General features: G+C 57.4%; 1 protein-coding gene across 5 annotated transcripts in view; it reads left to right on the forward strand.

Annotated features, from left to right (window-relative positions):
- Positions 1 to 22805, forward strand: part of ZMIZ1 (zinc finger MIZ-type containing 1) — a 233259-nt gene that overhangs the window by 142877 nt on the left and 67577 nt on the right. The window lies entirely within an intron of this gene.

Here is a 22805-nt window from a genome sequence, read left to right on the forward strand (position 1 = left end):
GGGACCCGCCCCTGCCTGCGGTGCCCTCTGCCTGGCCTCACGCCCCTCCTGTCGCCCCGCAGAGGGTGGGTGATGGCTCTGGGCTCTTGTCTGGGAGATGAGAGGCTCTGGGCTGCTGGCAGAGGGGAAACCCACAGAGAACAGCAGGTATGGGCGTCCTGGGAGAGGTGACCAAAAGGCTTTGGAGAAAAGACCCGAGAACTCAGGAGAGGGCCAGAAGAGGCCGCCCCTGACAACTCCCAGGAAGAGGCCAGCCTTCCTTAGGGACAGCAGAGGGCGGTTGCCAGTCACCCGCCTGTGGGCTGGATGTGGCCCGCAGACTTCTGAGCTCCGATGTTTGGTGGTTTTTAAAAATGCTTATTAGTTGCCAACATTTGCTCTTGGGGAGATTGTACCATCAAGTCAAATGCCTGTCTTCCTTTGAATGGGAACCTTGGGCCCTCAACCCACGACAGTCTGGGTGGTGGCTGACCCCCCAGATGGGTTCTATGTTTCCCCCATTGTCTTATGCCCAAAGCATCTCCCGAATTTGGAAACCCACCGGGCCCAGTGGACATGTGTGTTTCTGACCTCTGTTCTAAGCATACCCTCACACCCCAGCACAGCAGCCTGAGCCCGGGTCTTGGCGTGGAGACCCAAGCAGAGGGGGTGTCGACAAACACCCACTTGGTCCCACTTCTCTGATGTGCTGACAGCCCCCAGAGGAGACATTTGTGGGAAGGGGACTGAGACATGCCCCGGGCCCCCAGCCAGCCTGAAAGGTGAACAATCAGGAAGGTTGGCAGTCTGTGGTCCATGCGGGAGGGGCTCGGTCCTTCTCTGGAGCTCTCAATCCCAAGAGACCTTCTGTAGCGACTTGTATAGCAGCCCTGGGACTCAGACACAGACCCCGACCGGGGGGCCCCAGCCATGGCACGCCGTACCCCCATCACAGGGTTGGGATGGGACAGGCATCAGAGGCCAGCCAGGTCATTTCACCACTTGTGTCCAGGACTCTTAAGCAGGAGAAGGAGGCTCGTAAACTATTTCCCTCTGTCTTTGAAAACGATCCTTCTTGCTCCCACCTGGCTGAATGGGGGCTCTCGACCTCCTGGGGGTGGGGACATTCCTGGTCTCTCTTAGAGGCTCTGCTTCTGTCTCTACCTTCACACCTCCCCCAGGACCTGTCTCCACCCCCCTCCGCCTCTGCCCACCCCAGAGCACGCAGCCACCTTCCCATCACCGTCACCAGGGAGGACAAATGGCCTCATTCAGGGACACCCTGCCAGATCTGTCTCTCTAAGACAAAGCTGTGCGCAGCTCTGCGTGAAAAATGGCTCGCGGCCGCCCAGTGAGCAGGCGGGATTGGTGGGTGCAAATTGCAGGGGATTTGTTAACGCTTGCCGGCTTCCCCAGAAACAGCAGGGCAGGCGGGCCCTTGCCCTTGAAATGCCAGGCTGCCAGGCTGGGCGCCTTGTCAAGGCTGGGGACAGACTTCCTCCTGGACACCAGCCCCACCCCCACATCTGAGCTCAGCAGAGCTGGGGTGTGGGGGAGGGATTTGGCTTCCTTCCTCCTGCACTCCAGGGCAGGTCCCGCTCAGGAAAGGGCTCTGGATTTCATCACCAGGCCCCTGGGAACCGACTCATGGTCAGCCCTGTTTAATGGATGAAACCTGTTCACAAGGCTCGCTCACCTCCTGCTGATTCACTGCCGTAGGAGAGGCCACTGGGGCCCTTATCAGCGTGTCCACTTTATAGAGGAGGAAACGAAGGCTCTGACAGGGGAGAAACAGACCCAGGCCGCATGACTTGTGGTGCTAGAAGCAGGGATCGGACCTCCAGATGGTCAGATCTGGAGCACAGGGAGCTGTCCCCCTTCCGAGTGACCCTGAGGGAGCAGGTGGGGTAGGTCGTCCTGGGCCAGTGGCCCCTGGCTCTCCTCCCCTCCCCCAGCTCCCTGAGGGCTGGGGCCTGGGATCGGGTGGCCTCACTCTGCTCTTGGAGAAAGAGAACAGTGGGGAGGAGTCCACGTGACAGAGTTTGTGGACACAGCGTTCCCAGGCTAAGGAATGGGGGGGGGAGGGGTAGCACGATGGTCCCTGGGGTGTCCCGAGTGAACAGTGAGGAGCGGGGCAGTGCCATGGAAGAATGGGAGAGGACAGATTTGGAAACAGCTCCAATGCCCCGGAAAAGAGATCTGGGTATTTCGATGGCCACTCCACGGTCATTAAAAACCAGGTCTCCCAAGAATTACTATGTGGAAATGCTTGTGGATAGAACATTAATTTTTAGAAGGGTAACACAAAATGGTAAGTTCAGTGTGACCTCAGCCAGGTGCACGGGAAACAGAAGACAGAAAAGAAGATACCAAAATGTCAACTTATAAATAATGGATCTGTCTGGAGGGGTGGGGAGGGGCGGGTGACACTTGATTTCCCACCTTTTCTGCGGGGAGCACGGATTTCTGTTTGGAAGCAGAAGCAGCGATGGGCATTGTTGGTTCCTTTGGCGTTTGGCTGGCGTTGGCAGGGGTGGAGCGAGATGAGAGCGCCCTTGTCTCCAGGCTGGCTCAGCAGTTTTCCCAGCGCAGCCCTCTCTGGTTCCCCAGGAGCCCCGGGGGGCAGGCCTCTGCTTGTCTGTCGGGAGGCTATTCTTCCTGTCTCCCTCTCTTCTGCGGGATTAGCTCATTGCTGGCTCCCCGACCGAGCCTGGGTGTGCAAGGACACAGCTGCCTGAGGCCCAGCTGGTGCTGATCTGCTTAACAGGCCTGTCCAGCATGAGAGGGGGGCAGAAGGCTGAGGGCATCAACTCATGCAGGGCGGGGAGGCGGAGGGGGCGGAGTGGGGGGTTGGGGGCCAGGACCCTGACAGGCAGCGTACGGAGCCCTCTCAGGAGGGGGCTGCTTCTACCTGGACCCTCACGGCCCCAGTCCAGAGCCCCAGCTGGGACTGCACACCCTCAGGCCACATGACTGGGGCAGGGGTCTGGGAGGGGAAGGGCGGGATGGAAGAGGCTCCTCCAAGGGGAAGGCAAGGCTGCCGGAGGTTCCTCAACCAAATGATGTGTGTCTGAGTTTGGGTTCTCCCTGATGCAAACTGCAAATCGAACATTCTGGCTCAAAGGTTTATTGAAGAGAATCCCAGAAAACACCGGTGGAGAAGCAGGGAAAGAGAGGGAGGGGAAGGAGTTCAGTGACAAGGTGTCGTGAAGCACGGTTCCTGCTGTGACCACCTGCCAGGGAGCTCTGGGAGACAGGAGAATGCGCCCCTCTGCCTGAGAGGCAAGGACGAGGAAGTATTTACTCTGCCTCCGGCAGCCATTATTGGTGGAGGGCTGCGTGGGGTCGGGGTCAGGGGACACCCTCCAGCCCTCGCCGTGGCGATGACGCCCGGCAGAGTCAGGGCACACAGTAAGCAGAGGGTGTGTGACGAGGCACGCACAGGGCCGGAGCAGGGCACTTTCCCCCTTTCTGTCGTTCGCATCCCATCCGCCGCGTCCCTGCCATATTCCAGTCCCGTTCCTAAGACAGTCGCATCCTTCGTATGGTTGCTCACTTATTTTGACGTCAAGTTGGAGATGGCCAGAGGAAACTTTACATCTCCTATGCCACCCTAACTGGCAGACTGGCCTTCCTCCTCGCCACATTCAGAAACTAACTGTCAAAATCAGGACGATAGAGCCCCTGCCCCTTGTCTGGGTGGAGCCACAGGTGTCCTGTCCATGGCTACAGCCTGGGCCAGCTCTCTGCCAGTTAAAAAGACAGGTGGGGGTTTAGGAAATTGGGAGTCCCTTCCTTGTAATAGCAACACCCCAAAAGTGGGAAGAGATCTGACATGGTAGGTGGTTTTCTCATTGGGTCCCGTGACCACCTAAGGCATCGCAGAGGCCACATGTCCTAGTCCACACCTGAGGGTGCTCCTGTCGAAGAGGATAGTCCTGCTGCCCGAGGCCACAGGGGGCCTGGGCACGCCCCCCCCCAACCTCTGGGCCCCTCCCAAGTCCATCTCTTCCATAGTCCAAAGAGTTCTCATCTTTTCTCTACCTTCGTGACTACAGGATGAATGATGGAGTCGTGGGCATGAGAACACCTCTCGAAAGAAAAAATACTAAACTGGAATCTTCAGGGCAGGGAATGATTATCATCTTGTCCAGTCCCACTCTGTGCCAAGCACGGGGGCTACAAACATATATAAATGCACCACACAAAGTCTCTGCTCTCGAGATTTGAAATCAATGAATGCTCCCATTCTGTGGGTGAGAAATGACAGTAATCCTACACACAAACACAGCCCTTTACACAGCCTCCCTTGTCCAGCCCCGTGAGATCCTCAGGGCGGGCTTATCCCCATTTAAAGAGGAGGGGACTGCAGCTCTGAGGGGATGGGGGGGAGGGGGAGGTGGCCTCAGCAGGAGAAGTGGGACCAGTGCTCTGGCCAGCGCATCCCTGCTTCTCTGCGTGTGCCCCCCGAGGGGTGGGCACAGCCTCTTGGGAGATGCAGGAACACAGTTACCGCCCTCCAGGCACCAAGGCTGTCACCCCACAGCCACATGCCGCCCCAGCCCAAAGGCACGTTCGGGACAGGGATCCTGTCAAAACAACCCCCGCTGCCCCAGGGTGCCCCGAGGATGCCATGGCTGCCCGAGAAGTTAATAAAGCCATCGGCAGCAATTAATTCTGCAGAGGAAAGAGCCAGGTAAGAGGATTAAGGAAGCCAGAGCTTTAGTTTTAAGATGGAGCTTAGCATTCCCACTAACAGAGGAGGGATTTCAAGGGATCCGCGGGCGTGAGAGTGAAATGGAGCGGGAGCTTGGCAGAAAGCAGGCGAGGTGGTGATGGTGGTAGTGGGACTTCTGAAGCAAGCTTTGCCAGCCACAGCCTTATAAATACCTTCTGTTAGACAGACAGACAGGTGGGAATTAACAATGGTGCCGGTGCCGGGACTGTCTGCCTTGCCTTTTTAGATTTACAGGGCAGGGCATCTGGAGTGGCCAAAAAACTCTGATTTACAGCCCCTTTCAGTCACGATGATGGCCAGCACATGGTCAGCATCTTGCTGGTACCGGAGCCCTCGCTGTGTGTAGCAGCCGCGAACCCACTCACCCCACGTGATGATCCCAGACCCACGTCTACCCATTTTACAGATGAGGAAACCGGGGCTGGGGGGGATTGCGTAATGTGATCAAGGCCCTTTGGCTCAAAAGAGCCAGAATTGTGGCTCAAACAAGAATATCTGATCCTGAAGCCACAGGTTGCCCCGTACTCTCTATGAACAGGTTGAAATGAAATCATGTTAATGACTCACAAGAACGTGTCAAGATCACCTGAATTGCTTGCAGGGAGAGGTATTAAGTATATGACAATGATCTGTCCTTGTCGGTAGGTTGAGCACCCTCCTATCTTTGAGCTTATTCAACACTCAGAGTCCCACGGATGGTGAGTGGCAGAGAACCCAGCACATAGCCAGCATTCGGTACCTGTCAGCTGTTTTAATCGAAATGTCCCGGTCAGCACCGATTTCAAATATTGTTCCCAAAAACCATTCCCGGGGAGGAGTAGTGACTAAAAGCATGGACTCCAGAGCAACCTGCCTGGATGTGAGTCCCACCCAGCCTTCCCATTCACCAGCTCTGTGACCTGGGAAGAAGTCACTTGGCTGCTCCATGCCATGGTTGCCTCAGTTGCTGATAATAATGCCTCCGTCGTAGGCATTAAGTGAGCGACCATCCGTACAGTGCTCAGAACAGGACCTGGTATACCGCGTGTTAGCAATTTTATTCCAACATGGTGGCATTCAGATGGTCTTAGGAGGCCTCTTCTACCTGGAGGTAAACGCAAAAGCCTGTGCCTGACGCTGTGTCTGGAGAATACAGAACCTGTGTGTGTAGAGAGGGCCCAGGTAAATGCAAACCATACCCACCTCTGAAGGGGTAAGAGGTGAGTAGGGTGACAGTTCCTTCCTGAGGCTCCAGGAGAGGTTCACGTGGGGTCAAGAGCATGTCTTCCTTCCCCCCAGGGAGAGGAGGCTGAGCCCCAGAGGGGAAGGCAGGCTGCCTGCAGGAGTGGAGCGTAGAGGGCTGGCTGAGGGAGGCCAGTCACTACCAGCACAGCTTGGTCTGTACCTTGGACTGGGGAAGTTTGAGAGCCTCTTTTTTCCCAGAAGCCCCTCCCAAAATTCTCTCAAGAGAGAAAGCAACCTTCAGAGTACTGTTTGTTGAGTGTCTGCTTCATGCCAGCCATTGTGCTGGGTATGTTACGAAGATCCGCACTGATCCTCACAAGGACCCAACCCATTTTGTAGACTGGAAACCTGAGGCACAAAGAGATGCATCCACTTGCCCAAAGTCACCTAAATCTTTTCTAACAAAGCGAGGGACATTAGCTAGATGGCTCTAAGGGGATGGATGTTTGATTCGTTGAGACTGAAGAGACGAAGGAAAGAAGCAAGAGGAAGGGAGGAAGGGTGGACCAGGGCCCTGCCGCAACTCCAGGTACTTGCCCCTCTACCCTTCCCTGGTCTTGCCTTTTCTCTCGGGATCGGGTTCTTTGTGAGTGACCCCTTGGCTGGTCCCCAGGGCCTATCTGGCAAGCAAACTCAGGGAGGAAGTTCTTGGCCAACAGACCCTGCCCTCCTGCCCCTCATCAGCTGGCCAGGTAAGCGTGCACAGCAGAGCTAGGGCTCAGGAGAGGCCAGACCTTAAAAACTGTGAGTCTCGGCCTTGTAAGCCCCTAGGTCTCCTTGCCTCCACACTCATTGCCTCCCAGCTAGCTGCTGGGATAGGACAGGTCTCAGGACATGCAGAACCGAGATCTGGACACCAGAGTAGGGGCGGCATGGGGCAGGGGTTTAAGCTTAGGCATCAGGATCAGGCTGACCGAGGCTCAGCCCAGCTCCATCACTCCCATGCCACATGTGACCCCCCCCCCTGCCCTGGCCACATCTCCTGAAATGTTCAGCACAAACTACTTAACACAAGCCGGCATCTCAGAAGGGCTCTGTACATAATCATTCAGATTAAGTCTCGCATTGCAGCACAGGCTCCGAACCCTGCTTGCTATGTGACTTTACGCAAATCGCTTCACTTCTCCAAGCTTGGGGTCCAGCAGATCTAGAATCCGGGTCTCCTGGCTGGAGCGGCAGCAGTTCTGTTTCCATGGCAACCCAGCTGCCTCTCGGGGGACCATCTGGATCACATCACCCTGGCAAGGTGCTGCCCAGGCAACCAGGTGTTTGTGTCTTGCAGTGGGAGACTCTGCAAGGTGGTAATTCCCACCTCACTGGGGACAAGGTAGTGGCCGGGCAGTGGCTGGAAGGAAGCATGGGCACCTTGGCCAGACCTGCCGCCCTCGCTCTTCCTGCATCCAGAGAGGAACGCACCTCAGAGCTTGGAAACTCTGGCCAATGACTTTCCTTGAAGAGCTGTTAACAGTTGCTTCTTTATATTCCTGGGTACATTTTCTGGCTTGTTGAGGCTGGCCAGGTGGGAAACACTGCCTGGGGCTGGACTCCTGTAGGGAATTCCAAAGGACCCAGTCTCACCTGTTTGGGATGAAGACTACTATTGTCTTCTGACAGGAAACAGAAGTTATTGGGAGGGAGGAGTGAAATTAGGAGTCCGCCTTTCAAACAGGCACATAATTATGACAACAGAAACTCAGTGCAAAGGATAAAACGAAATTCACCCCTTCAACAAAGGGCATGGGCCCCTATTATATGCAGACTGTGTGATTAGCACTTGAGTAACCCTGGAAATTGTACCCTCGAGGAGTTTACAGACCCTCCATGCTCAGGAAAAAGACAAGGTCGATAGACCCGCATCAGCAGAGGGTGAAGCTGAGATGGGGTGATGTGGAACCCACTGGGGCCAGCCACTTCCGGCAGGCAGGCAGGCAGCTCCCAACCCAGATGGGATCGGACGGTTCAGAGATAGACTGTGCTCTGCCATCGCTTCACGTAGCTGAGCACCTTGGCTCTTAAAACAGCCTATGAGGAGGCATTCTGTCCTCTTTTCCAGTTGGGGAAACTGAGGTTCAGACTGCGAAATTCATGCCCAGGGTCACACAGATGGGCAGTGGCTGGGAAGAGATCAGAACTGGGGCTCCCTGCCTCCTCGGAGCACCCTTTGGGGAGGCTCCATTTCCCAGATGCCTGAGGCCTCCCTCTAAGCTGAGCAAAACAGTCCTCTGCCTCTGTCCTTTCTCCCCCTCTTCCCCTCTCTCCCTCTCCCTTTGTCTCCCCCACCTCCCTTCCACTTCCCTCCCTCCCTCCTTTCTCCCACTCTCCCTGTCTTTCTCCCCTCTCCTTTCCTCCCTGTCCCTCCCTCTCCCTCTCTCCTTCATTTCCTTTGTCTCCCCTTTCCCCTTGGGACCGCGGCTCCAAGCGCCACTGGGCCCGAGGGCTGCAGCTCAGCCCTGCCCAGGAGTCACCAGCAACGTTTGCTTGTAGGCCCCAGGCTCACCATCCACAGGTGCACCCCCCAGGTCCTGCCCCAGCCCAGCCCCATGCTGCGCCCCCAGACACGTCCGCTGCTGTGTAGGGTTGCCCCCCCTCCTACGTACCCTCCGCCAAGGAAGTGACATAATTGCCTGTATTCCCATTTCCTCCAGGCTCCCCACTCTCAGATGTGTGCCCCAGATGTTTAGACTCACTTCCTCCCAATTAAGCGTCTGCTGGGAGGCCGGGAGGCAAGGAGGCAAGGGGCTGCGTGTATGCATGCGAAAGGGCTTGGAAGGGAGAAAATGGAACCCGTCCCCCCACCCCGGGGACAGATGGGAACTGGCCTGCTGTTGGGGTCCATGGGGAAGCCGAGCGGCTGGGAAGTGCGGCCAGATGCCCCTGCGGTTGGCCGCCAGCCCAGCCGCTGTGGAAGCACCAGCCCCTTGGCCCCTTGTCAGTCTCCAGGAGAAGATCCTCTCGTGCCCAGCCCCTGGGGACAGGCCTCCCCTGTCTGGTTCTTCTCCTCCCTCATAAGAAAAAGAAAGAGGAGGAGAAAGGTACTGGCCCCTGTAAAGCTCAGGGAGTGGGCAGGTGACCCCACAGATCGGGTCTGTTTCCCCTGAGGCACTTGTGCCCTTTGTTTGGCCAAGGCTGGGCTTCAGGGTCTGGTCCTAGGCCTCCTCCTTGTGCGGAAAAGGCTGCCTCGGCTCCATATCACACTCACATGTCCACACAGCCGGGAGTCGTACAAAAAGCATTGGCATCCAGATGCACGATACAGAGTGGGTCTGGGGACCAGAGAACCCAGCGCCCCCAGTGGGGCAGCTGCTGCCTGGGGGGCCGCCTGAGGCCGTGTGAGACACAAGCCCAGAACCGCAGCCTTCTCCAGTCCTGTGAGAAATCTCCTGAGGTTTTTAACATGGAGCCACCCCTTATTGATGACGCAGTGCTGGCCAGTCTGGCTGTGACTGACGGCTGGCTCTCGGGTGGCCAGTGGAGACATGGGACTTAAATCGTTGGGGACCAGGACTGGGACACATGGACCCATGACTCGTGGGAGGGGAAAGGGTCAGTCTGCAGAGTTTGTGGAACTGGATCACCTTCCCCGAGTACAGAAAGAGGGCTCAGGCCATGTCAGCAGGGAAGGGTGCTTCTGAGGAGCTCCTGAGTGGGGCTGGGGGTGAGAAGACGGGCCACCGCGAGGCATAGAAATCACCCATGTGGTTAAGTATCCAACATGGAGGTAGGCCACCCTGGGCTTACGTCCTGCTCTCCTTGCTTTCAAACTGGGTCACTTTAGGTAACTGGCATGACCTCTCTGAGCCTCAGCTGTGGCGTCAGGACACGGAGCTACCCATATACCTCCCTGCTAGAGCCGTTTGTGTTGAGGTGTTGAGGATTAGAGGGGACGATGCGGGGGAAGCTGTGCCTGCGCGTAGTGAAAACCCTGTATCCATTTGCCATCTCCCAGTAACAGACGAAACAGGTGGGTGGATAGGATAGCACCCTTCCCACCCAAAACTCAGCCATGAGAGGAGGAAAGCTGGGTCAGGGAGGAGGACACTGTAAGTTGGACAGGAAAGGAGAACACGAGGTATGCAATAATAAGGAATAGGTGCGAATAGTTAAGTATCTGTGTTTCGTTACTATTACTCCCACAACAGCTCCTATCACTGCTAATACTACCATTATCGACAATCCCATGCCAAACCTCTAAAGCTATCATTTTCTCCTCCTAACCAACTAAAGAGTTCACTTGTACTGAGTCCTTACATGTTCCAGACACGGAACAAAACACTGCACACGCATTCTCTCGCCTCCACAAAAATATCGGGAGGAAACTGAGACTCAGAGTTGCTAATGACTTGCTCAAGGCCATGTAGCCAGCAAGTGATGGGGCTGGAATTTGGACTCAGGCGGTCCCACTCCAGACCTGCACCCTTGGGTTCCGGGGCAGATGCCTTCCAGAAGGAGGAGGAAGGACGCTTGACAAGCGCAGGGTCCCGGATGAATGGAGGCCTGGCGCGTCTCTGGAGCAGGGCTGCCTTGCGAATGAGCCCAGTGGGAGATGCCTTTGTGGAAAAGTCTAATCACCTGTCTCTTGCCTTGTTTCACGAAACCTGAAATCCAACTGCTTTCCTTTGGATCTGAGCACTTGTCCTCTGTAGATTAGCCCTTGTTCATTCTCTCTGTCATTTGAGGACCACGGTGAGGGGCGTTGAGGCCGGGTCCCACACTCGAGCAGGCCTGGCTTCCAGTTCTGGCTCTGTTTGCAAGCTGGGTGGCCCTAGGCCAGTCCCTTCACTACAAGGCCTCACCGAGTGTCCTGTCCTTCCATCCCGGAGGGTGCGTCTGCCCTGTAGGAATCAGTGAAGCTCCCCTGTGACTCAGGGACACCTGGCACAGCCCCAGGTGCAATACTTTTTACAGGTGAGACCCTACCCCCCCCCCCGCCACCCCCCACCATTCCAAAGATCCAGGCCAATGATGGCAGGAAACCGACACACTATGTCTGGAAAAGACCTGGAATTTAGAGATTTTTCAGCCATTCATTCCGCAAATGTTTATTGAGCACCGCAGCATCCCAGGCCCTGTGCTGGATGCCTGGACACCGTGCGAGTGAGGCAGATGTGGTCCCTGCCCTCTGGGAACTCAAGGCTTGGTAGAGAGGACAGACTTGGAATAAACACCCCCCAGTGATGATGTCACTGTGATCAGTTCTACAGAGAACAGCTTAGAGGCTTTCTTGAGGAAATGACCCTAGCGATAAGGACTTCGAAGATCTTCCCAGAGAGGAGGGCAGAGAAGGGCGTTTCAGACAGAGGGAACAGCATTTGTGAAGGCCCCGGGTTCCGAAGGAATGTGGGTTCACATCCCCTCTCTACTTTTTCGGATTTGGTGTTCCCTGCACGAGATGCTTCTGAGCCTCAGTTTCTCACCTGTCGAATGGGAACAATGCCACCTGCCTCCCAGGGTTCCGAGCAACTGAGAGATTAAGGAAAATGAAGGTGCTGGTGTCTAACACGGCTTCCCTGAATGCCTAAGGAATCCGGAGGCTGCCACTTGGCTCCTGGTTTCCAACTACCCCCCGACACCCGAGGCCTCTGTCAGTACTGGTTGTTCCTCAGCGCAATTAGGTAATTAGGCCAAATTCAATTACACACCACACTCCCAGGTCTGTCTGGGGCCCGAGGGAGGCGTGGGCTCCCCTTGCTGAGGGGGAGCAGTGGAAACACTGGCTTGGTTCCCAGGACTGTACCTTCCCGCCATGTATCCCAGAATACTGCCTACATCCCAAATGGGGAAACTGAGTCAGGGGAGACGCAGTGCTGTTTGGCCTCAAACCGTAGCACCCGCAAGGCTGAGATCCCTGCGCTGACTTCTTTTCCCGCCTTGAGCACCCCAACTCAGGCTGCTGGCCCGTGGCTTTCCCCGCCTTTCAGATTCATCAGGGATCCAGGCTCCTCATCCCCCTGGACCGGCTCCCAGATTGGTGGGAGGGTCGGGTTCAGCTTCTCTGTCACTCCCGGATTTGTGGCAGTTTTCCCCGCCCAGCTACAGGCTGGCACCCAGTCATTGCGCAACACTTTGTTTGGCATGTGGGTTTTTGCAGTGAGCCTGCCTACCTCCAGTAAAGCTGGGCAAGCCAGGGTTTATAAATGCCTGTAAGAGACTTGCTGCAGGCATTTCGACAAGAGCAGCCCAGGTTGAGGGTAACAAAAGGGCCTTCCCAGAGACCGTGCATGAGACTTCCAGGGCTTTGAATATCAGTCTAGGAAGCTCTAACTTGAACCTGATCCTGGCAACGCTGGCGAGCCAGGGAAGGTTTTAGGTAAGGTAGCGACGTGGTCAGATTTGCCTTTTATTATACCTTAGCAGGTAGGGGAGGGACCAAGGGGCCAGCGGCAGAGAAAGCAATGTGGATGCTATTCTGGGTGTCCAGAAAAGAGACTGCTGGGGTGGCATGGTGCCATGTGTAGAGAGAAAGGGACAGATGGTGACTCTCTGGCAATGCCTTTTGCCCACGGCCAGCCCCTGGCCACCCACAGCCGGGCCTCGGAAGCGCCACTGGTGACGTGAAGTTGTGTTATCCTTGATTCTGGAGTTATTGGTTCTCAAGACTGTGCACAGCAGCTTTTGGGGTGAAAAGTCTTAACTTTAGATTGATTCATTTAATTCTAAAAAGAACGTGGTTTATGGGGTTCTTTTCCCAGTCCCAAAAGTGATACACACCCTTTATAAATACTTAAGGCATACGGGAAATTATAACAAAAGTATAGCCGAAATCCCGCCAACGTAGGGTAACACGTTGGTGAATAGCTGTCATTCAACAGATACTTGTTGAACACCTACTGTGTGCCAGGTACAGAGCCACCAGGGATACAGCAGTGACCAAAATAGACAAAATCCCTGCTCTCGTGGAGCTCATAGTCTACCAAAAAGGATACGTTTACAGGTCCAGGGCACGTAGATTTATAAGAATGGACTTAGTGGGCTCACCACCTTGGGACTGGCTTGCCGCGAGAGGATTATGTGTGCCGTAGCCATCTTGTCCTTTATAGGGGGTCCGTGGGGGTCAGCTCAATTGTGACAGTTCTTTCAGGGGCCTTCCGTTCAGATTTAGGGAGACCGGTGCCCCTAATCTGCACTAGATGTCCACACTCGATGGGGAAACGGTCGTGACCTGCTCTTGGTCACACAGCAATGCCCCAGCCTCTTTCCCAGGCAGCATCTTTCGGTTGGGGACTTGGCCTCCGGTGGAGGGGTGTGCTGTTCTCACCTGCCAAGCTCAGCTCTGCAGATCCCGATTTCAACATCAGGCCTCCCACTCATTGCCCTGCCTTGGCGGCCACTTTGGATTTTCCTCAGACAGACATTCCTATGTGGCCTGTCTGCTCACGTCCAACTGCTCCCCCACCCCGGCCGCCAGAGCAGGGGGACACCTGGGACCACACTGGGGAGCGAAGAAAGCCGCCAGATTCCCTGGGCTGCTGCGGGCTGGCAGCAAGGGGCTAGAAGGGGGTAGGCGCCGCTGAGAGGGTCCTCTCACTCAGGACTGTCAGGAGGAGGGAAGGAGCCCACCAGGAGATGAAGGGTTCCCCGGTGAACTCTAATGGGCCTGGAAGGTTCATAGGGCTGCTCTGTTGCTGCCCCAAACACACTGAGGTGCTTGGGCATGCTTCTCTCCTCTTACCTATGAGAGCACCCCAAGGCGGAAAAGGCCACAGAAGTCATAGCCTACCAGTCTGAGCTCCCCTCTGCATTTCCGCATCCTTAGCTCACACACCTCAGGTGACAGGGTGGTCACCACCACCCCCGGGCAGCCCCAACTGTCCGTCGTTTGAGCCCAAATTGAATGCCTCCACCCACCTTCCTGATGTGTGTGACCCACTGTGGATGAGAAAAGGAGCCGAGAGGTCCAGAGTCTGGCCTCCAGCCTCTCTGTGAGGAGAGGGAGGACAGAGTGGGGCGGACCCTCCATATCCGAATCCCGTCGGCTCATAAATAGAGGCAGCTGATGGACAGGAGCCCTTTAGAACAGCAGGCCCTCGTATCCGTGTAGCACTCCACGTTTGGAGAACAAGTTCTTAACGCTACACTTGGTGGGAACACAGCATTGGGAGACACGGCTTGGGGCTCTGGAACAAGCCAGAAGTCGTAGGCTGGTCCTGGCTCTCCCACCGACTTGCTGTGTGATTGGAGGAAGGCCAGGCCCCTCTCTGAGCTTCGGTTTCCTCATTTGAAGTGAGGCTAGGGGGCTCTTCACTCCAATGCTGCATGAGTTCATGATCCCCAGTGGTCAAGAAGAGACTCTGTAGGGAAAAGGGTCGGTGGTAACAGGCCATGCAGGCTGGAGTGGCGGGGGGGCTGGGGGGGGGTGCATAGTGGCGTCAGCAGTTGCTGGGGCAGCCTGCATTTGGCTCCACCGGCCCCCCCGCCCCCCAGCCTTGGGCCAGAATGTGTGCGTTGCCTTAACTCTTTCTCTGTCTGAGCCTCATTTCTGCTCAGAGAAAAACGGAGCGCATCCTCCCGGGGCCTGCTTGAGCCTTTGTCTGGGGTGTGTCGGAAGTGGAATTCAGCTGCCCCGGGCCCAGACAGGGAGGTATGCTGCACAGGCAGACAGACAGACAGCTCCAGCAGGAAGGGAAATTGCCTTTGCAACTGCAGGGAGCTTATGTCAGTCCAACCCGGGGGCCTTCCGGAAGCCCCCTGTCAAAGCTGTGTCCTGGGAGAGGCAATAAAACCCCAGGACTGCTGAGGCACGGACATTCGAGCTGCCTTGGCCGTCCCTTGCCTTCAAAGGCGACTCCAGAAATCAATGGAAGGAGATTCATTAGAGGCCTGGGTGGCGAGCTCCCCACCACCTCCGGCAGCCCCTTTGTTTAGCTGGCCTGAGCTTCCTGTCTGAACGAGCTGCCTCTGCTGGCCCGTGCTCTCTCAGACAGTGGGTCGGGGGCCCCATCTCTGGGCCAGGCAGGCCGGGGGAACGGGGCACCACGGACCCTCCTGTTCACTCATTCATTCCTTGACTCACTAATTCGTTCAGGCATTGGGTTCTTGTTTCATTCATACAGCAGAGATCCCGCATCTGCCTGGCATCCTTTAGAGCCTGTCAACGCAACAGGTACAAAACAGACAAAAGTCACTGTTGACATGGAGCTCGCCTTCTAGTCAGGAGACAGCGTTCACAAGAGAAATAAGCAGTCATAAATGCTGAGGAGAGAGCTAAGTCAGGAAAGAGTGGGAGGAAGTGTGGGGTGAGGCTGCCGTTTGGGGCAGCGTGGCTGAGGAAGGCTCCCCGAGAAGGGGTCACCGGAGTGCAGGAGGCCTGTGGGAGGTGGGAGGGACGAGAACCCGGCTACCTGGAGAAGACCACGGCTGGCGCACCTCTGAGGGTGCATCTGGGCCACTTGCGGCCAGAATGGCCGTGAGGCTGGCTGGGGCAGAGTAAACCAAAGGCAGACTGAAAGGAAATGAGGTCAGCGAGGTGATGGGGACCGGGTCACGCGGGGGCTTGTGGGTAATAATAATGGCTTTGGGACATTATGCTGACTGAGCCAGAGCCACTGCAGGAAGGGATTTGAGGAGAGGAGGGATGCGCTGTGACTCCAGCTTTAACAGCATCTCACCAGGGGTATTGTTTCGCTAGGAATGCCATCACTGACGGACCGCCACCAATTAGGTGGCTTGAGCTACAGAACTGCACTGTCGCATGAGTACTGGGGGCCAGAAGCCTGGGATGTGAGACCAAGGTGTCGTGTCGGCAGGGCCACGCTCCTCGGAAGACACTAGGGAAGGATCTGTTCCAGGCCTCTCTCTCCCAGCTCGTGGCGCCATGACGCCATTGTCACTAGGCCTACTTCCCCCCTGCATGTCTGTCTCCGTGCCCAGATTTCTGCTTTTTAAGCGGACGCCAGTCATATGGGAGTACGGCCCACCCCAGTGACCTCATCTTAACTTGATCATCTGCAAAGGCCTGTTTCCAAATAAGGTCATATACACAGGTACTGGAGAACAGGACTTCACACTCTTTGTGGGGAACACAGTTCAACCCACACCATCCCAGCACAGCCTCTCCGCCTCTCCAGAATGATCACCCTTATCTCCTTTGGGCCCCTGAGGACCTGGAGTTAGGTGGTTTCACTTCCGTTGTACAAAGGAGGAGGTACAGGCCGAGGAAGCCTAGGTGTCTTGTCCAGGGCCACCAGCTCGTCAGCCCTTTTTTCCTGAGCCTCCGCCTCCAAATCCAGGCACATCCCCTCCCTCCAACAGCTCCTCAGCTAGCAGGGACATGGCCAGTTCCCTCCCAGCTGCCTGCCCCGCCTGCCAGCCTCTCTGTCCCAGTGGCACCTGCAGGCCAGCCTCAGGCAGGGGAGAGTGCACCTTCCCAGCTGCACAGTTAAAGGGCAGACAGCTCTTGAAGACGGAAGCCACCAGAGTACCCATTTTGTGCCTGGCTCCTGGGTTCCCACCCACCTCCTCCCTCCTTCAGCCTGCCAGGGGGCTCTCCTGGGTCCCCAATAACCTTGCAATCATAGGGCTTCTCAGAGGTGCTGAGTGGAGGTGTGGGGCAGGGGGGTAGCTTTGTTTTCTGAATGAAATGATGATAAGACTTGGGCAGAAGCCAAATGCAGACTTCTGGGAATGCAGTCTGAGTATGGGATGAGGGCCCTGCTGGGGGAGAAATCCAGGAAGGGGCGTGGGGTGCTGTGATAGGACGTTCTGAGCCAGGGAGCTCTCGTTCCCCACCATGTCCCCAGTCCCCCTCGGGTGGAGCCTGGGCAACGAAAATGTCAGGTGGATGCTTTCAATCGCACAGAAGGTAAACAGGAAAAAAGAAACACAAAATATGTCGGTGTATGTAAAAACAAGGGTCGGGGGACATAGCTATCGGGTCCCTCTCCTCTGGACCTTTGAGTCCCATCTTAGCAATATAGTATGATGGTCCGGTGCAGACCTTACAATCAGATTGCCAAGTAGTTTAAAACCCTTCTGGCAAGTTGTCCAGACCTCTCTGAGCCTCGATGCTATTCCCTGTAGACTGGGAATGATAATCACAGCTCGCCAGAGAGGGTAAGGATCGCATGTTGATACTTGGAAAGTGTCTGGAAGCGTGCCTGGCAAAGAGGAGAGGCCTGGATCCAGCCTGGGGGTCCCAGCTCTGTTTCCCAAGTAGGAGTGCCCCCTCCGGCTGCCCCCATGCGTGGGTAGGGTTCTGAGGCCTGACAGAGACACCTCCATTGGCTGGGTGCTCCTGGACCTCATCACTGCCTTTCCTCTTCAAGAGCGTACACAGAGAATTGAGGGGATTGCCCAGGGCGAAGGGAGAAGGGAAAAGGGACGGAGGGAACAGCATTATCAAAAGCCATAGGAGTTCCTGTCCTGGCCCCCTCGGAGATGGGCAGGAGAAGCCCCAGGAGAAGGTCTCCGGAGACAAAGCCCCTGAGTTGACCCCTGCCCCCACTGCAGTAGCTTGAGCCTTCCTGGACCCGCCACGCTGGCAGTGAGACAGATACTCCCGCGACCAGTGACCCCTCCCCCCGCCCCGCACCCAGTGCATTCCTTTATTGAATGTACTCTGGACCCTGCACTTCCTTCGTGGGTCCTGGGAGGGACCCAGTTGTATGAAAATGGATAAGCCAGGAAGCTCCCAGGACCAATGCTCATGCCTGTCACACTCATGTGGAGATCGGCCCAGGGCCTCCCTGTCTCTTTCATTCTCCTTCCGAGGGCCCCAGCCTGCCTGGGTGACATTTGTGAGTCATTGGGATCCTTGCTGGGACCTGCTGAATCAGCAAGCCCTGCTTGAGGAAGACCCAGCTCTTCAGAACTGAAGGCCCAGAAGAGCCACCCCTTGGGTTCATTGTTATGCCTCTCCTCAGCCCCAGTCAGAGCAAGCTTGGCTTTTGTCTGTCCCCAGGTCTCCCAAACAAAGCCTGGCACGGTGGCGACCCAGCCCTGAGCCTGGAAGCCCTGGGCGGAGCCACTTTCGACCCCTGGGTGATCTACATCCTAGGTGGCTTTGCTCTTTTCCCCTCACTGGCCTGGGCTGGGATGGGATCCAGGAGGCCCAGCCCTCTGCAGGTTAGCAGGGGAGCCCTGGACGAGGCTTGTCCTGCACCCCCAGGCTCAACTGTGGTCCCCTCCCCCCATGGACCCGCAGAAGTGGGTTCCGCATGAGAGGTTCCCCCGGCTGGGTGAAGAATCCTCCCGCCCGCGCCCTCCGGAACGAGCCGCTGCTGCCTTCCTGGCTGCAGCAATGTGATTTATTGGCGGCTCTTCCTCGCCGGGGCCCATGGCAGGAGGAGTTCAAACACCGGCAAGAAAAGCCACCCGCTATTGATCCCCACATCAGGCTTCCCGAGCCCTCGCAGGCATTCATCAAGGAGCCCGAGCGCCGGGGCCACAGCTCTCCCTTTCTTCCTCCTTTCTTCTGCCTCCCAAGTCATTCCCCCCCACTCCCGGGCTGTGCCCCCCTCGCCGAGGTCACTCGGAGAGCTGGCCGAGAGACTGCCCTGCCGGCAGAGGTGGAGGGTGGCTTTGTCTGCAGCCCTTTCCTGCAGATCCTTATCGAGGCTTGCGCCCGGAGGGCGGAGCAGGCCACTTCGGGCTCCGTCCAGGCTTTCGAGCAAATCTTTGGAAGTTGGAGAAATGGAGTTGGAACGAGAAGTGAGGAGAAGCCCTTCCGGGGCAAGGACTGGTTCGAGTACCCGTATTTCTGTAGACTTGGGGCGTGTAGTATTCATAAGAGCTCGCTAACCTAGTGGGCCCTGGGGGGCTTGAATAGGGCCGCGCAAGCCTTGAAATTAGCATGTGAAAACCCTAGCTGCGGCCGGGAGGACATGTGGGCCGGCTGGTGAATGGATGCTTAAAAACAATTTGTTTTTCTAATTACGTAAATCTGCTGGTGAACAGTATTTACTTTTTTTTTTTTTTTTTTTTTTTGTCTTACCTGGGGAAAGTAAAAAATGGTTGGTCCCAGGCATGTGGAATTTAAATAGGCATGTTAATACTTTTCTCCCACTCCAACCTTGCAGGACTGGGAGGCTGGGGAGGTGGGTCGGTGGGGTGTCTTGATGGTTTTCCAGGCAGTGATGCCAGGTCTGTGTCCCTCTGGTGTAAACTTCAGGGCAGTCCAGATTATGGCTCAACCTACAGGAAGTGGTTTTTCTGAACTCGGCGCCTGGGGGCTGGCTCCATGGTACCAACTCACACAAGGCATTTCAAGAATGAACCTGGAAGTTCCAAACATTTAGGTCTTTGGTAGCTCAGAAGGCACTAAAAATCAGACTAGCACTGTGAACTATCATTGCACAGAATTTCTGGAAGGGGAGGATCCAGGAGAAGTGTATTCTGGTTATCTGAGGTCTTGGCTATTTGAATTCTGGATAATCTGACATTATGTTAAAACCAGATTAATGTTAGAACCCTGGTTTGGGGGGTTATCCATCTCAGTGTTTTCTTCTGAAAAGTAGGTCAAGTTGTCAGGCCCCATCTGTTTCTGGGTGTCAGTGGCCGGGCACTGGGCTTTGGAGAACATTTTCTAGGGGATCTGCACTGGGGACTGGGCCAGCCAAAGCGAGAAAGATAGGAGAGTCTTTATAGGGCCACAGGGCTCTTCCCTCTTGGGATCCCAAACCCCTATGGGGCTGCTTACGTGGGCAGGGCCCCAATGAATGTCTCACTGAATGATTGTCCCCCAAAGAAACCATTCTAACCCAGAATAAGGAAGACTCCTTGGAGGAGGTGAGATTGAGCAGAGCCTGGAATCTGTGCTGAGTGGAGGAGACCCTCTTTCCCTGGCTACTCCTGGGGTTGGCCCTGCAGGAAGGGGATGCCAATTAATCTCTTTTGCAGGAAGCCAGTTCTTGTCCAAAAGGCAGCAAGTTATGAAGTATGAATTAATCCATTTAACCAGCTCCTCGGAGGGAAAGCCCATGACAACTGCATTTCCAAATGCCATCCCCGAAAGTGATATTTCAAGTGGCAGTGGGTGGGATTAGAGCCTGCTAACGATTTATGTCAAACAAGGAGCAAGAACATAATTTCTAGATAAGTGATTTGTCTCAGCCACTTCCAGGGCGAGCAGGAGGACAGACAGTAAGGTTTAGGGGCCAGCCAGAGGCTCAGCCTGAAAAAGGAGGGGCGTATCTGAGAATGAAGTCTCCAGAAGCAACAAAGGCTAGTGGACCTGGTCAGTTCCCAGTCACGTCTCAGAGAGCAGTGAACAGCAGACAACATAGAGGAGATTTTCAAGACAGTTCTGGCTACCTTCCTTTAGGATGAGTGGTGGGACCCCACTTACCTTCCTTGTCGTTTGAGTTAGCTAGATCACCAAGAAATATACACTGGCTGGTGGGTAGGGCCGGGGGAGGGGGCTATAACACGTTTCTCCCAAGGGGGTGATGGTAATGCGAAGAGGGAGGGGCGTAGAGCCCTTTGGGCAAGAGAGGGGGTGGGCTTCCAGCGGTGTCTCAGGGGCGGAGGGGTGGAGAGGGAGCAAGCTCAGCTCAGCGCCAGGAGCCCTTGCGAAAGACAGGCTGGAAGGAAGAGGCCTCGGCCACCACAGGATGCAGTGTCAGGAAGGCAGTAGCTCCCGGGGCGGGGCAGGGCCCAGCCGCGCACCGCAGCCGCCCCCGGCTTCCCTACAGCCGCTGGCCCAGGGCACAGGAACTCCCCTAAGTCGGGGAGGTCGAGCGTTATGTGAGCCAGCTCACCCTGCCCCCGGCTCCGCGCTCGGGGAATCCCGAAGGTAGCAGGGGCCTCTGTGCCAGGTTGGATGCCAGGTCGCCTGCTTTCTCCGCCCCCTAACCGGTTCCGAAAATCCTTCAAACCGAGGTCGCAATCCGGTTGACCCAGTCCCGCCCCGCCCCTCCCCTTCCCCCACCCCCACCCCGGCCAAGACCGCCTCCAGGCCAGCTCCCTCCTCCGCCCCCACAGCCCCCCCCCCCCGGACCCTCATTAGCATGACCACTCGGGAGGATTCGCAGGGGGGCCGTGGGGGGCGGGAGACACCCCCAAGTCAACCACCGCCAGCGCCTTCTCGGCGGCCCCCTCGGGCGACAGCGCTCCGGGAAACCCACTCTCACAAGTGTTGCTTCCAATTAATTGCCCAGGCGGCAGGGGGTGGGGGGAGGGGACCCTGGTCGCCGCCCCCGCCCGGAGGCTGGAGCGCCGCTCGTCGGGTCGTGCGTTCGCTCGGCGGCGGCGTGCACCAGCACCACCCCTGCGTGCAAGTTTGAAATGTGAGCTGCCTCCGATTCATACTCGCTCGCGCTCCCTCGCAGCAAAGTGGCTGGGCCGACGGTCTGCGCGCGCGAGTGAGTGCGGGCGGCGGGCTGGGGGGCGGGGGTGCGGACGGCGAGGCTCTTGGGGCGGGGAGGGCGCGCGCGAGCCGGGGCTCCCTGGAGACGCCGAGGCAGGTCTGCTAGCCTTTCATCTTCCTCGCGCGCTCCTCCTCCTCCCTCCCCTCCCCCCGCCGCGGCGCGCCCGGCCTCCCCGGAGCCCCCAGCCCCACGCGGGCGCACGCAGGGTGGGTGGTCGCGCCGGCGGGGTCCCGGCGCGCAGCGCAGGGCGCGGGCCGTGGGAAGTTTCGCTGGCGCGCCCCGTGCGCCCCCGCCCCCCGCGCGCCCCCGGCCCATCCCCGTCCCCGGAGGGCTGTCGCTTGCGCCCGGGCGCGCGGCTGGCTGCCTCCTCGGCGGCGGCGGCCCCATTAGCGGAGCCTCCGCCTGTGATTGGCTTCGCCCGGGAAGCTGGAGACGGGCGATGAATAATTGATGTGTGCGGTGCGGTAGCCGGACGGCGGCGGCGGTGGCGGGCAGCAGCGAGCGGGAGCGCGGGAGCCGGAGCGCCCTCGGAGCGGGCAGCGCGGAGCGAGCGGGCGCCGGAGCCGCCCGGGCCCCCGCGCCGCCGCCGCCGCCGCCCGGGCGCGGAGCGGGGATGCAGGCGGCGCCCGCTGCCTGCGCGCAGCCTTTGTTCGGCGCCGGCTGAACCCTGCCCGGAGACGCTCGCCGCGGCCGCTCACGGCCGGGCCCCAGCCCCCCGCGGGCGCCAGGGTGGGACCGCGGCCGACGCAACTTCTAGGTGAGTGCGGGGCTGGAGGGGTCGGCGCCGGGGCGCCCGCGGGCCGGGCCGGGCTCCCTCCGGGCGCGGGGGTGAGTGTGCGTGCCTGTGTGTGACAGAGGAGGGCCGGTGCATTGTGGGTAGCGCCGTGTGCTGCATGGTGTCAGCCCGAGGCTTGGCCGCGAGAGTGGCACAGGCGTGCACCGGGCCCGTTTTGTGCGCCCACAGAAGGGGCCCTCGTTTTTTCTCGGGGCCCGGGGCCAGGGTGCTCCCCCGTACTCCTCTCGAAGGTGAAGTGTTGGCTCTCTAGCAGACATCTTACAAGGCTCCGTCCTCAATCGGTTCCTTTTGCAAAAATAAGGATGGGCCAGGAAGCCTTCCGGGGAGGCAGTGGCCGAGGGTCTTTAACTTCAAGCTGCTCCTTTGTCAGCTTTGCAGCCCTAATGTTGAAAGAGCCCAGAGACCCCCACAGGCGCTGGTGATGCCACCATTGCGGCAGGGCGCCCTTCGGAGAGCTGATGGGTGCGGAACGGGGACTTCTGACAAGTGTTTGCTGGGAAGCCTGCTGGAGGAGAGGGTTTGTACTGGCCGGCAGGAAGGCGCCTTTTCTGTGGCTGCCTGACACCAGGCTGTGAGGATCTTGTTTAAGGCCTTGGAGAGAGGGGTTCTCAGAAGACTGCTGGGGCTGACTGGCTGTTTCCTGGTCCTGAGCACATGGTTTTGTTGTTGGGGTCTTTCTAGCCTTGGTGCCCAAGCCACTAGATAGGTCCCAGTTCCCCGGTCCAGCTGAAAGCCAGCTCCGGGGAGACTGGGAGAGTTCAGAGCT

The sequence above is a fragment of the Felis catus genome, chromosome D2 (genome assembly GCF_018350175.1).
Source record: "Felis catus isolate Fca126 chromosome D2, F.catus_Fca126_mat1.0, whole genome shotgun sequence".
Classification (NCBI taxonomy): domain Eukaryota; kingdom Metazoa; phylum Chordata; class Mammalia; order Carnivora; family Felidae; genus Felis; species Felis catus.